Source organism: Nomia melanderi, chromosome 2, assembly GCF_051020985.1.
Source record: "Nomia melanderi isolate GNS246 chromosome 2, iyNomMela1, whole genome shotgun sequence".
Lineage (NCBI taxonomy): Eukaryota > Metazoa > Arthropoda > Insecta > Hymenoptera > Halictidae > Nomia > Nomia melanderi.
Genome location: NC_135000.1, coordinates 5560520 through 5574096, shown reverse-complemented (window position 1 = coordinate 5574096; position 13577 = coordinate 5560520). Strand labels below are relative to the sequence as shown.

Below are 13577 nucleotides of genomic sequence, written 5' to 3'. Positions count from 1 at the left end.
TTCCGTTATCCGCGGCGGATCGGCGGGGAACGCGGAGGAATGTCGAAATCGCGCCGAAAACGGCACCGCGAGTGCGATTCCTGACGTAATTCTGGTCCGTGATTGACAAAGAGGGCGTCCGACCCGACGGAGAGATCGATAAATCCATTTCTCTTTCGCGGGGGGAGAATGTTACGAGACGTTTTACTTAATCCTGTAACGCCTGGATGATCCTCATCCTCTTCGCGACGGATTTCGACGCGTGGCGAATCGTGATCTGTCTCATTTTTACCAGATTTTCGCCTTCGCGAGATCTTAATCTGAATCTACAGAGTTAGTACAGGATAAATAGTGTTCTTCCGTATTTTATGAACAAAAGAAATGTTGAAGGTATCAAAGATTAGTTTGATGTCCCCAAAGATACCCCCAAAATGTCACCAAAGCAGCGTTGTTTTAAACATTTTCTTCACAAAATTGGTTACTTACCTTCAAAATCAACTCTAATAACTAGCCCAAGTCGTATTTGAATACCTTCAATAAGTTTTCTTCGCGAAATATTGAATTATCTCTGGGCTCCATCAATATTGTCCAAATAGCAGACCAATATGTTTCTTCTTCAATTGCGCTTTGTCACGCAACGGAACGAAGAGAATGACTGAATTAGCGAACGATCGTCGGACAATCCTTCGGACGATCGCGAGATCGATCACAGATCTTGCAAAACAGGAACGAGATCCGCTAGATCGTAGAAACAGAGGCAAGGTACCACGCGAGACCGAGTGGGAGAGCCTTACGACAGTCACATATCCGCGTGGCACTTACACGGCATTTGTCGCTCTGTCCGCAAGAACGATAAAAGGAAATGGCCTCTGGTGGCTGCGTATCTGTACAATCACTCTTGAGAGCACGGTTCACCTAGATATGCTAATATGATTAGAAAAGAGCAAGGGACATTTACAAGGCTTTTCTTTCGGCCGGACCGATAAATTGCTCGCTATCAGGCCACACGCGAGCGCAACGCGGCTCTCCGTCGCCGCGCAATAATTTTGCCCCCGTCGAAATTAACGAGATATTAACGAGATTACTTTCATATTCGCGACACCGTTGATCTACAACGCGAATCCATTAATATTACAAGCTTGTACCATTCTTGTGCAAGAGCCTCCGGACACTCAAGACGACCGTTCGTTACGATTCTTTTACGAGTAACGCGATACTTCAGGCTCGAAGCACAATGCGGAGACCTCGATAGACGTTCTCCTAAAACACATTTTTAATTCACTCTCCCCGGTGGAAACAAAATGTTGCCGCGCGTTGATGCAACGACGTGACCTAAGTTGGTGACATTTTACAATTTCTCGACCGAAATTGTGCGAAAGTTCAACCGCTTTGCGTAATATGGTCGCTCTAAATGTAAATTATGTTAATTTCGTATTCGTCGTTGGTAAAGGTAACAGGGGGACGTAAAGGTAATTAACCAGTTAACTGCGTTTGACGAGTATGCACATCCTCAAGTTTGAAATGTTACTAACTCTTTCAACGATGAATTCTTTATTTCTTCAGAGAACGTGTAATTCTTCCTCGTTTTACTTTGGGTTTTTATTAAAACCCGCGTTTGACAAGTACACGTTCGTTTTTCGATTCCATTGCTCGCGAAACGAGGGATTTTTCAAACTAAAGTCCACAGTTAATTGGTTAATTGCACACGGTAGGATTGCGTCTAGTTTCTTCCGTGAGAAGTGAAATTTACCGCGATAAAGTGTTTCTTTAGTTGCTCCAATTAAGATCTTTATCGAATTAAGATCCGACCGATCGATGCGGAGTGTCAGTAACTGTAAGTCGTTCGATTGATTCGTCCGAAGTCTCGAAATCTCGTCGACGATTGATTAATGATCGTCGACGGGACCAGGCGAAAGCGTTATCATCTCGCAACGCTCGGGGGAGTAATGCGCTGTCCGAGGGTCGGTCCACGCGCGCGCTGCGACTGACTGGCACAACAATACGAGGCGAGCCCGCATAACATTAACACCGGTCTGTCGTAACTTTATTATCGGCCGTTGTTGACTGTTTCCGTAACTACGGGCCATTGAAAACCGATCGTAATTACCGGCGGCCGTTCGGTGTTCCCGGCCGAACCTTCCAGTTTCGACGAGGAATTAATTTCGCCCGTTTTATGGAGAGCCGGGTAATGGCACCGGCCATTTTACAATTTTTGCAATTTAAAAACGTCGAACGGCCGCGCGAAGAACCCCGGGATTTTTGCGTTGTTTGCCGCCCGGATTTCTGCGGCAATTACGGGTATTAATTGCGGGGATTAAGCGAAGGCGGGTAATTGTGTACTAAAGAATAGATAATTAGAGAATTGTTTTGCAATTATTAGAATGCTGATGTTTTGAGCGATTGAGATATTCGATTGAATTTAATTTTAGTGGTAGTCTCTTGAATTTCCGAATGTTGAGAGTAATGCGAGAACATTATTACTAGTTAATTAGATTATTCATTTATTAGATTATTTATTCCTGCTTTCTATTTGATATTTTGATGTTAATAAAAACACTGCTAGATGTCTATATTCCATTGAATTCAATTTTAATATCAATTTTTCATATCTTCAAATATCGAAAATGGCAGAATAGTCGAAAATTTATAACGTTCGGGATAGCTCACCACTTTTCGAGTGTTCCAAGAATAAATAAATTTGTAGGACATTGTTCTTCATACATTCAGCTATCTCAAACAGCAACAATCTTTTCGGTTTAGGTAAAATGTTTAAAACGGACTTTTGGCCGTCCAGATCGAGCGAATGGCCCACTGCGCGACGCCGCAATTAAGCGCAATTAAGACAGCCGCGTATAATTAAAACATCTCGGCCGTCTCCCTCCGGCGCGGCGTTCTAATTATTACACAAAAGCTGATCTCGTGGCTCTAATGTCTCTCCCCGTTGGCGCGAGTAAAAAGAATCCGATCCCGCGGCCACAGAAATCGGCGTTCTCGCATACAACGATCGTATTAAAACTGGGCAACGCCGGAGAAAGGCAGCCACCCACCGGCTTACACAACAAGCTTTGCTCCAGTTATTAGTGTGTACTCTTTTGCGGGTCGCCCGACCTGACGAACCGTGGCGCGACAGGATTGTCATTCATCTTAGGGCAGCGACGGGCCTGGAGAACCGTCTAGAATACTTTAGAATGTACAACGTGTGAAACATTAGCTGCAACAAGTTAGAAGTTTACTGACTCTTGCAGATATTCCTTGAGAAATATGATTTTAGAATGGTAATTTCGATAATTTTAGGAATTGTCATTTATCTAATTGACTCATTTCATCAGTGATGAGCTCTGAGAACTGTTTGGAATGTGTGAATCATTAGCTACAACAAGTTTGAAATTCTTGAATAATATAATTTTAGAATGATCATTTGGATAATTTTTGGAAATTAACTCCTTTTAACGTGTCTGCCACTTGCTGATCATGTTCTACTTTGGACGTGAAAATGAATGTTTAAGGCTTTAATAAAACAATTTAAGAATTACGGATATTACTTAAGAATGTCAAGAAATTAATTCAAACCTGCTACTTTTCAAATCAATCTCTGAAAGAATTATAATTTTAGTTCACAGCTAAAAATTCGCTTGTATCCAAGTCATTCAATAAAATAAACTTAGTTAAGTAACTCTCAAGTGCTGAGTAGCTAACTAGTATTACAAACTCCGCCGAGGAACAGATTTTAATCGCACAAAAAAGCCCCTTAAACACCAATTAAATTATTTTATAGAATACTTTACTACCCTCCGCGCAATAAAATTGTGTCACAATATTAGTCTTCATATTTCATCATTCTCCATCATTTTTATGGAGCGTGACGTCGAACAGACGTATTAAATCGCTATTAAATTACAGTAGAGACGTCGATGAACCTAATACTAGCTCTAGTAACAAGTGCAGGGGATGAAAGCTAGAATAATCCGAAGAAAGCGATTTTATTCGATTGCCCAGGAAGTCTCCCAACATTACATTAATTTTATCTTCTCTTAATTTCCGTCAAATTTCTGCAGTATTTAGCTCACATTTTACAACGTCCACTTATTTATTTTTCAACAGTACTAGTAAAATAATGTACACAAGGAATCTATCGTTCGCTTTTAATTATTCATCCCTAGAAGCATCCACCTCTTTTCTATTCAATATAAAATTCATAATATAAACGTCACACTGAATAAAACGAAGAGACTTCTCTGCCACCCTAATATTTTTGCTGGAACTGATCTAGCGAGACTGGCTTCAGTCGAAGGAGGGCGGAATTGACTTTCCGTCAATTCCGCCCCGCTAGCAGAGTTGAATTCGAACGGCGAAACAAGAGGTAACGAGTGAATTGTCGCGAAGGCCATCCAGCTCACTTTTCCCTCGCACTTTTCTCAGCTGATTCCTGGCCTCTTGTTGCCGGCACTCTCTTTCTCTCCACCTTCCTGTTCTGTTCTATTTTCGTTTCGCTCGAGTTCAGTCTCGAAGGAAAAGTATGAATTCCGCGCGTTATCTCAATGCCGTCTAATCAATTTTTTTTTGTTTCGTAACAGGAGATCCTATTGATCCATTGTTCTTGAATTAATCAGTCGGATTTATACGAAGACGTATAGAATAAAATCGAATCGGTTACGGGTCTCATTAATTTTTTGTTCCAATCGATCAGGTTTATTAAGCGAATTTATTAAAATGTTCCTTTTTATAGAAATTTAATTGGCTTGAATTAATATTCTGTTGGCAACGATTGTCTTAGGGATATGACATAGCAATCTTCCTTTTTGTTCGTAACTGGAGATCCTATTGATTCGTTGCTCTTGAATTAATTATTTCGATTCATTCGGTGCTTTATAGAGTAAAATAGAATGGGTTTCAGGTTTCATTAAGTTTTTGTTTCAACCGGTCAGGTTTATTAAGAGAATTTATTAAAATGTTCATTTTTATAGAAATTTAATTGCTTTTGGTGATTTTTTTGTTGACTGTTTTAGAGATATCACGTTGCAATCTTCCTTTTTGTTCGTGACAGGAGATCCTATTGATCCATTGCTCTTGAATTAATTATTTCGATTCATTCGGAGCTTTATAGAATGAAATAGAATTGGCGACACGTTTCTTTAATCTTCTGTTTCAGTCGATCAAGTTTATTAACAGGTTTCATTAGAATGTTGCGTTTGATGGAAATTGAATTGGTGCTTTTTATTGTTATTGGTTCTTGTTGAGTGTCACTGTTTTAGGAATACGTAGATCGATTTGATATTGTGTTCGGTGAGTTTAGGATAGTATTGGGTATCGTGTTTGGTTGCGAGGTAATTATTAGTCCGTCAAGAACAAACGGGCAATTTCGACAATGCCTGTTATTGAACGACGTGAATATCGGATGTTATCCAGGTGGAACCGGGCATTTCGTTCTCGTCTTGCCCACGTAATTATTGTTCTGAGATTGACAATGTAAAATGTTAGTCGACATACGTGTCACGATCAACTATCTGTAATTTTTTCAACGGTCGGACGTGGGGTTGCTGCGTTGAGAAGTCGGTGACAGATCCTGTCAATTAAATTCTTGATGAATTCTAATTATTGTGAATTATTTGAATGGTAGATACATGGAAGGACGATCATCAGAAATTTAATGTTTATTCCTTCTTGGGATTGTACTTCAATTTCTTTAAAAATGAATTTTTTTTAAAGAATAAACAGTGATTATATTTCAAATTCTGGTTAATCTGATTAGCAAGTTTAAATAAATGGTAATTAACTGAAATAGAGAGGAATGGAAATAATTTCAAGCATTTTTAGGAAAAATTCTATCCGTATACGTAACCGCCGAGTTGTAATATTCAACGAAAATTAAGTGCACTCGCATTTGCGTTGATATTAAATTCCTAAATGACACTAGAAAACGATATTAAACCATTAAGCACTTTACTGACATATAAAGTATCAAATGTCACACTTGTAGTTTCCTCTGTTAGCGAAGCAAGATTAGAGAACACAGAATCATAGTTATGGCAAGTAAAAGGTATTGGACAGTCACTATGCCGGTCACAGTATATAGAAATTTGTGTTAAATTCTTTCCATGCTGTTACAGTCAATTTTGTAATAACCTTTTCCAATTCTAATTAAAATACCATCCAATATTCGTACTAATTTAAAGAACACCGTATAACTTCAACGCACATAAACTATGAAAAGCCACTAATTTAATATCAATCTCCAATACCATTAAATTACATCAAAAACATTGCCATCTCCAAAAATATTACAAACTCAAACTTAATCTCCACTGAAAAACCTCAACACCCCAACACTACCTCAAACACAATCACTCTGATTAGACAATAATTAAACAATTCCTCCAAATAAAACGTCATTGCACAATATACTCAAACGACCCAAAAAAAAAGAAATTAACCCGAAACTTTCGTATCTCCGTCCCGAAAATACCTGGTCCGTCGCGTCGTCCTCCCTCCGCTAGGTTGTCGGCGCCGCGGCAAAAGTCGTTCACGGATTTCCAAAGCGTTTTCGCCAAATAATTCCTCGTTTTTTTTCGTGGATCGGCGCCCGGTATCCTTGGATTCGGTATCCCTACCACTGACCGTCGATGACAGAATCGGTAACAGGCAGAAAGAGAGAGCCGGTGAGAGCCAGTGAAAGAGCAAAGGAGAGAGAGAGAGGGAGGGAGAGAAAGACGGAGAGTGTGTGTTCCAGGCGACAGGGAGGCACACGGACACGCTCACACGAGCCGAGCAACAGAGGCGAGCGCGAGCGGGAAGGAGAGAGAAGGAACGGATTTCGAGCTAACAGGAGGGATAAGAAACCCATGCACGTACACTCGGTTTCCAGTGGAACGATGACTTTAGTCTGACGATCGCTTCCACGGAGCGAGGTTGACGGATCCTTGCGGACCGTGTCACTTGCCCGCGGCTCTCACCCTCGGTACTCTCGTTTCCTGTGCGACTTCCACGAGTTTCCCTAGCTTCGAATAGTGTCCAGGAAGTGCTACACGCAGTTACGTGGCGATCGGTGTCTTCGAACAGCCACTGCAACCGGAAGACCCTTGGGCACTAAGCAACGATCCCCTATGAAGTCTTCAAAGACTTTTCTAATTGCAAGCTAAAAGAAGCTTCCCTCTGATTTTTTCTGAACGATTCGACTGGATCTGAAGGTCTAACCAAGACCTATCTAAGACCTAAGTAATATATAACTAAGACCAGAGTGCAAATTAGAGGATCATCCAGCGAAAACCGCTGGACACTATCAGCGAGTTAGAGGTCCAGCCGGCAGTCTTTTGTGGACCGACCGGCACGTGCCGGTTTCCTCGGCCTAGGAATTCGTGACTCCGAGAAGAAATCGTCGACGTGTTTCTGTGCAATCACGGGTTATTTTCGTGCCTATAGGCGGTCGTGGCGGGCGGGAGGGCGGGAGAGAGAAAGGGTGGAGGGGGAGGAGGGAGAAAGTGTTTACCGAGGATACCTCAGGTGGATCGCGGGACGATAAATCGGTTCGTTGTGTGATCGTCGCCGGTTTTGGTGTGGTTTTCCGTTTTTCCACGATTTCTCACTGGGATTCCGATGACCGAGGATGCGGGACACGCGGATGATAGAATGAGTTGCGACGGTTGTGCGGATGCTGTGTGCGTTAACATGCGCGGGATCCTGCGTGCGACCACGGACCGATAGCCCAGCTGCGTCGCGGACACTGTAGCCGATACGCGGATCATTCGAGAGGTCGTCGAACGAAGATCGATACGGGAAGACGAGTCGTCGCTTGCAGGATTCCTCAGGTAATGATCGACGAGCTTTTTGATAGTGGAGTATTTGACGCTTAGATTCGACGATGATTTGGTTCATTGATCGATGGGACTTTTTTAGAGAATCGGGGATACTTGTTGGAATGATGGACGATTTTTGTTATCGTGGAACCTTTGTTAGGATGTAATTGGGTTTAAATGTTAAGTGTAAGTTCTGAGATTGTATATTGTTATGATTAATCGATTCATTGGCGAATTTTTTGGAGCAATGGGATATTGTTTCGAGGGATAGAAGATTTTTGTTATGAAATCATTGCGGTATAATCGAATTTGAATATTAAATATGTATAACTGTATAAAATCCTGTAATTCAAATTCTGCTCCAGTTATCACAGTAAATTGGTTAAAATACTGGAATTGTTTCATAGTAGCTACCATTAATGAACTCTCAATTCCAATGATATTTATACTATTCGCAGCCTGAAAATTGCTAATAAGGAAAATAAATATTTCCTGCGTTCCTATTTTATAAGAACAATCCAAGAAAATTCTATTTATACGAATACTATCAGTATCCTAAAAGTAAGCAAGTATTATGCATAAATTCCGATCGAGATTTGCATAATCCAAATCTCCCAAAAAATCTAAAATCTAACATTACAACACTCTCGTCTGCCCATTAATGATTGAAAACGATCGGATCACGTGTATGATAGTCAGTTCGTAGACATCCTTAAATTACAGCGTTTTACCAATAGCTACCTGGAGACCACCGCGAAACCTAGCATTAACCAGACCCAGGCCTCTCGGTCCGAGCGTATTCAGAAATCGGCGCAACACGAGGCAATCAATTACACCTTGTTGCTCTGGAAATGTTCATCAGTGAAAAAGAGAGAGATAGAGACAGAGAGATGCGGACACATTTACATAAATTCCCATCGAACGATGAAAAAACGGGTTACAGTGAATTAACGCGGAACCGTTTTGCTGCCTCGTTCATTTTCCTGTTGTATCTACTACTCTTCGATTGGGCAACAAGAAAAACAGTATTACTGGCCAGGTATAGATTGTTCAGAGTTAATTTATCGGTACGATCGAGGGTGCACGCGTGGACTGTACACGGTTCTTTTCGTGGATCGCGATCTCCATCCGAGAATCCGCGCGGCCGACACTTAGGCGAACCACCTGTTGCGCAAGGAAATCGCTGATTGGCGGCGAGGAATCTTTATTTTTGTTTAGCGAGCTGCAACGGGCCGGTGTGGCATTAAGAAAGCGTGCCTCGACGGTGTCGCTGATTGATGACTACCTGAAGACAATCTAACCTCGGGGGATCCTCTCGTTTCGCGCGGGGGATCCTCCAAATCATCCAGACCTGTGAATGTAACACCCATTCATGTTACGTTACCCGTTCCGAGATTTATGATCGCCAGGAAGGTTGATTTTCATGGTAGCTTGATCGTAGGCAGAGGTTTTTTGCCATCTGCCAGTTTAGTTCTGGGAAATTTTGAAATACTAGAGAACTGCTAGCCTGAGAGGTGGATATTGCGTTGGGGTAGATGTGCTCTGGGTTAACTATAGTTTTAGGAGTGCGGAAATTAGGTCAGTAGTTTAAAGCTTCGGGACTTTAGGGGTTGGTCGAGGGAAGTGGGTTTCTGAAAGTTTATGTATTTGTTAAATTGATTAAGATTGGAAGACTATAAAGCTTTGAGAGTAGATGAATCTTCTATGTTTCTAAGCGTTCGATTCTTCGATTGAGTATTAAAAGTCGCGGGATTTTGGAGTTTTGGCGGGCCAGAATTTGAGCAGTTTAGAATCTCAAATATTTCACACTTTGAGAGTCCATAATAATAAAAAATTGTGAGATTTTATATTTTTGATAGTCCATTGTTTGACCACTGCAAAATCTCAAATTGTTCAAACTACGAGAGTCCACAATTTGAATAATAAAAGATTGTGATTTTGTATTTTCGGTAGGCCATTGTTTGATCAGTCTAAAATTTCAAACTTTCCAAACTTCGAGAGTCCCCAGTTCGAATAATAAAAAACTCTGTACTAGGAGAAAATTTCTTCTATTGTGACAATTATCACTCGCAGCGACAGAACGAAATGAAGAAGAAAAAGCTGTATAATTGCCGGGTGACTTACCTTGTTAGAAGAATTGCATCACGCAGTCGATACGTGGCACAGAAATGAATCCTTTGAGAAATAAGCCAAAATTACACCGGGAGAGAGTGCACCGCCGTTACTCGGTTATCAAACGCATTTTTTTCGCGATACACAACTCCGTAATGAGTAAATTTTTCTCGCGAACCGTAGATCCATGGTATTGGACTATTCATTAAGAAATGCCATTACGGTACTCATTACTGTACCTCGATGCATGGCATAATTATTAAAATTTAATTTATCAGCGCGCAGACCGATACATTCATGTCTGGTGTTCGCGTAAGAGGGATTCGATTTTAATTACAATTAAATGACTATGGTCACCTCTCTCTCCCTCTCTCTCTCTCTCTCTCCCTCCTTTCTCCGTCTTTCTCTCTATGCACTGATTTACCGGCGCATTCCTTGACGTGGCTGTGATAGGGACAATAATACGCAAGTATTGCTTTGATTTATGGTGACTCGCCACGAAGTGAAACGGAACTCTTAGATTTCACGCAGTTAGATAACGTCACGGGAATGCTTTCTTATTTACGCTGCGAGAAACGCAACACCGATTGCAAATCGGGCGCAATGCATCTGGCGAATCTCACACTGCAATTGTTATCTAATCGGGATAATATATATCCGAGCCGATGGAAACCGTGCACAGAAATTCGGGCTACCCGTTCATTCATCTTGGAAACAAAGGTACAAGATCGATCCCAATATTTCGTAATCAGAAAAATAAATCATTCGTTGACACGTTCGCTACCAGCGTCACATGTTTCATCCAGCCTCAATTGTATTTCATATTTTCTGAAGAACGGCGAATTGACGGTAAACTTACCGAACTTGAAATTGACTTTTCGAAATTTCTCTATAGCAACTTCAAGGGTGCATTTATTAAGACTTTAATCGATTCACAATTCAGTTTGTGTATCGCTAAATTAATTTCTTGAATAGTTTCTCGAAGAAGTATGTACCTTTTTAATAATTGCGAAAAGAAAAAATCAGGAATGTGTCATTTTGATCTGTCTGGTAGGTTTAGTGTTAAATTCACGTTTGTTTTATCTATAATAATATTGTAATAGTAGTATTTTGTAAAGATATATTTTATCGAATGAAATATTGTAATCCTAAAGGCTGCTGTTGAAACGAATCCTGGTAGCGAATGGGTTAATATTATCTGCACCAATAAGCGATTCAATGTTTTATGACACGTTTAATATTAGTTTCAATGGAAATCCATCATCTATTTCTGATACTATCAACCAGGATACATTTACGACTTATTTACCTTCTTAATTAATCGATTAACAATTCGCTGTTTTTATTAGCTTGTAATAATAATGGTATAATTGCGTTTGCGTTATTTATTACCGTATTCATTCCCTTCAATTCGAGTTATGAGTTTAATATTGATCACCGGTAAGTCATCTCATTAACGAGGATAGTGTAATTGTGTTTGGACACGGAATTCGGGAAACATATGTAACGCGGATACTGAAATTTTCGGAATTCGTCGGGCGAGCAACAAATTTCTCGTCCGCGGCCGAACAAACGATTACGATTTCCGTTTTACTGGGTTAACTGTCTCATTACCGGCGATAAAGTTGTCTAACGATTCTGTCCTTGGCGGAAAATCGGTTCCGACGCCGGTTCGAGCAGATCAGGAAAAAGAAGGTATCATCGCATTGCTTTCTACCAATTAGAAATCAGCGAACCGATCGCCTCGAACGATCCCGCATCCTCGGGGCAGCGAATTTTTTCAACCTACATCGTGAAATGTCTATTTAAATGCCAAACATCCTGGCCGGTCACAAATGTGTACGAGGAAAATGCTGTTGCAATTTTTCGCCGAACCATTGGCAATCATTGCACTCGTTGCGTCCGTTGTAAACACGATTTTCATCCCTTAGACCTTCGATCATGTCATTTTTATCACTCTATTTCTGTTCTTTACCTTTTTATTATTTTATTTTCAATATTTTTTTATGTTTGCTTAATATTTACTGTGTTTAATGAAGATTCTACTATTAGTATTGCAATTCGCGTGTTTTCGTCAAGATTTCAACCCCTTGGGTCTTCAGTCATGTCATTTTTATCTTTTCATTATTTTATTTTCAATATTTTTTATATTTACTTAATATTTACTGTTTTTAATGAAAACACTATTATTAATATCGCAATTCACCTGTTTCGTTCACAGTTTCAACCTCAAACGTCTTCAATCACATCACTTTAATCTTCCTATTACTTTTCTCCACGTTTCTACTACTCCATTCACTTCATTCTTAATTTTGTTTCTCAATCATCCGATACTCATTTCCTACATTCAACAAATCCACTGAACATCGCAGTCATTAAATCCCAAAGACACGGGCAAGTAATTCGACTTTATTGGATTCGGGCACAATAGAAAATCATGTCATTTTCACCTTTTCATTGCTGCTCTTTCCCTCGAATATTGTTTCTCAATTATTCGTTATTCACCGGGCTTAATGAAAACATTGTTATTAGCGTTGCAATTATTCTATCCCAAACGCGCGTTACGGTAACCCGATATCACTCCGACTTAATTGGATCCGAGCACAATACGAATTTTTCCTTACACAATTGTGAAACCGATTAAACCGTAAGACACGCGTTGCCACGTTCGAACAGTCGTGACGAATTGTCTTCGGATAAAGACACCGGCGAAACGCCCCGAATTACATAATTCAACGGATTAAACTCGCAACGTTTTAACACAGGTTTACTGAGCATTTAACTCTAGACGTTCACTACAGTATTCAAGCGAAACCATTTATTTTCAAGATCATTCCGAATATTCAATGCTTTCGAAATATCAGTACACGAACGGTTCACTCATGCTCTGATATTATGAAATCTCCAAGAGAAATCAAAATATTATACTTAACACATTGTTCACAGACAAATTTACGCAGAAGCTGTTCCTCGTCACCGATTATTATTCCGCAATTAAATATAAAAGTGAAACAATCTAAAGAAACTTCGGTATACTACATTTATACGTAATGAACTGAAATAAAACTTTGGACGTAGCTGCTGTATAACTTTGAATATTTTGCTTTTGCAATATTCTATATTACTCTGTGTATCAGAAATAAATAGCTGATTCAAGTGCAAATCCGAGTTGGCTCGTGACCAGTCAACAATACTTATATTTGTTAAATTCTATTTAAAATCTTCATCGTCGATCTCACGTTATTGTAAGGGGTTAACACTACCGGTAAAAATGTTTTTAATTTTGTTGTGTCCAAATTATTGATACATTGTTCTTTATTGTATATTTCAAATTTAACCCAACTGGGTCGTTGACAACTATAAATTATGCAGGTAGTTATGTATACGATTCGATTGTGTATTTCTTATATATGTCAATTGAAGAAATTTCAAGGAACACGTTAGTGTTCAGAAATAATAAAAAATAACTGTAATTTCGTAGTAGTTTTAGTGTTAATGTCGTCGTCCTGTTTTATGAACCAAATCATTGGCCGCGAAGGGTCGTAAATATCATCTATCCTCGCAGACTTCCGGGCAACGGCCATTTATCAGGGGTCGCGCGATTTATACAAGTCACCGGGCGTTTTCTTTTGCGCCACTTGGAAACACAATGAGGCATGCACGTAATAGAAGAGATACCGTAAATACCATTGTTCG

General features: G+C 40.0%; 1 protein-coding gene across 3 annotated transcripts in view; it reads left to right on the top strand.

Moving 5' to 3' along the window:
• LOC116426060 (uncharacterized) overlaps positions 1–13577 on the top strand; it is an 85045-nt gene that overhangs the window by 6113 nt on the left and 65355 nt on the right. The window contains exon 1 of one of the 3 annotated variants that reach the window (XM_031974521.2): positions 7454–7781. The exons of the other annotated variants lie outside the window; for them this stretch is intronic. The gene's annotated coding sequence lies outside the window, so the exon portion shown is untranslated. Of the gene's footprint in view, positions 1–7453; positions 7782–13577 lie in introns of those variants that run through there. 3 annotated transcript variants of the gene reach the window in all.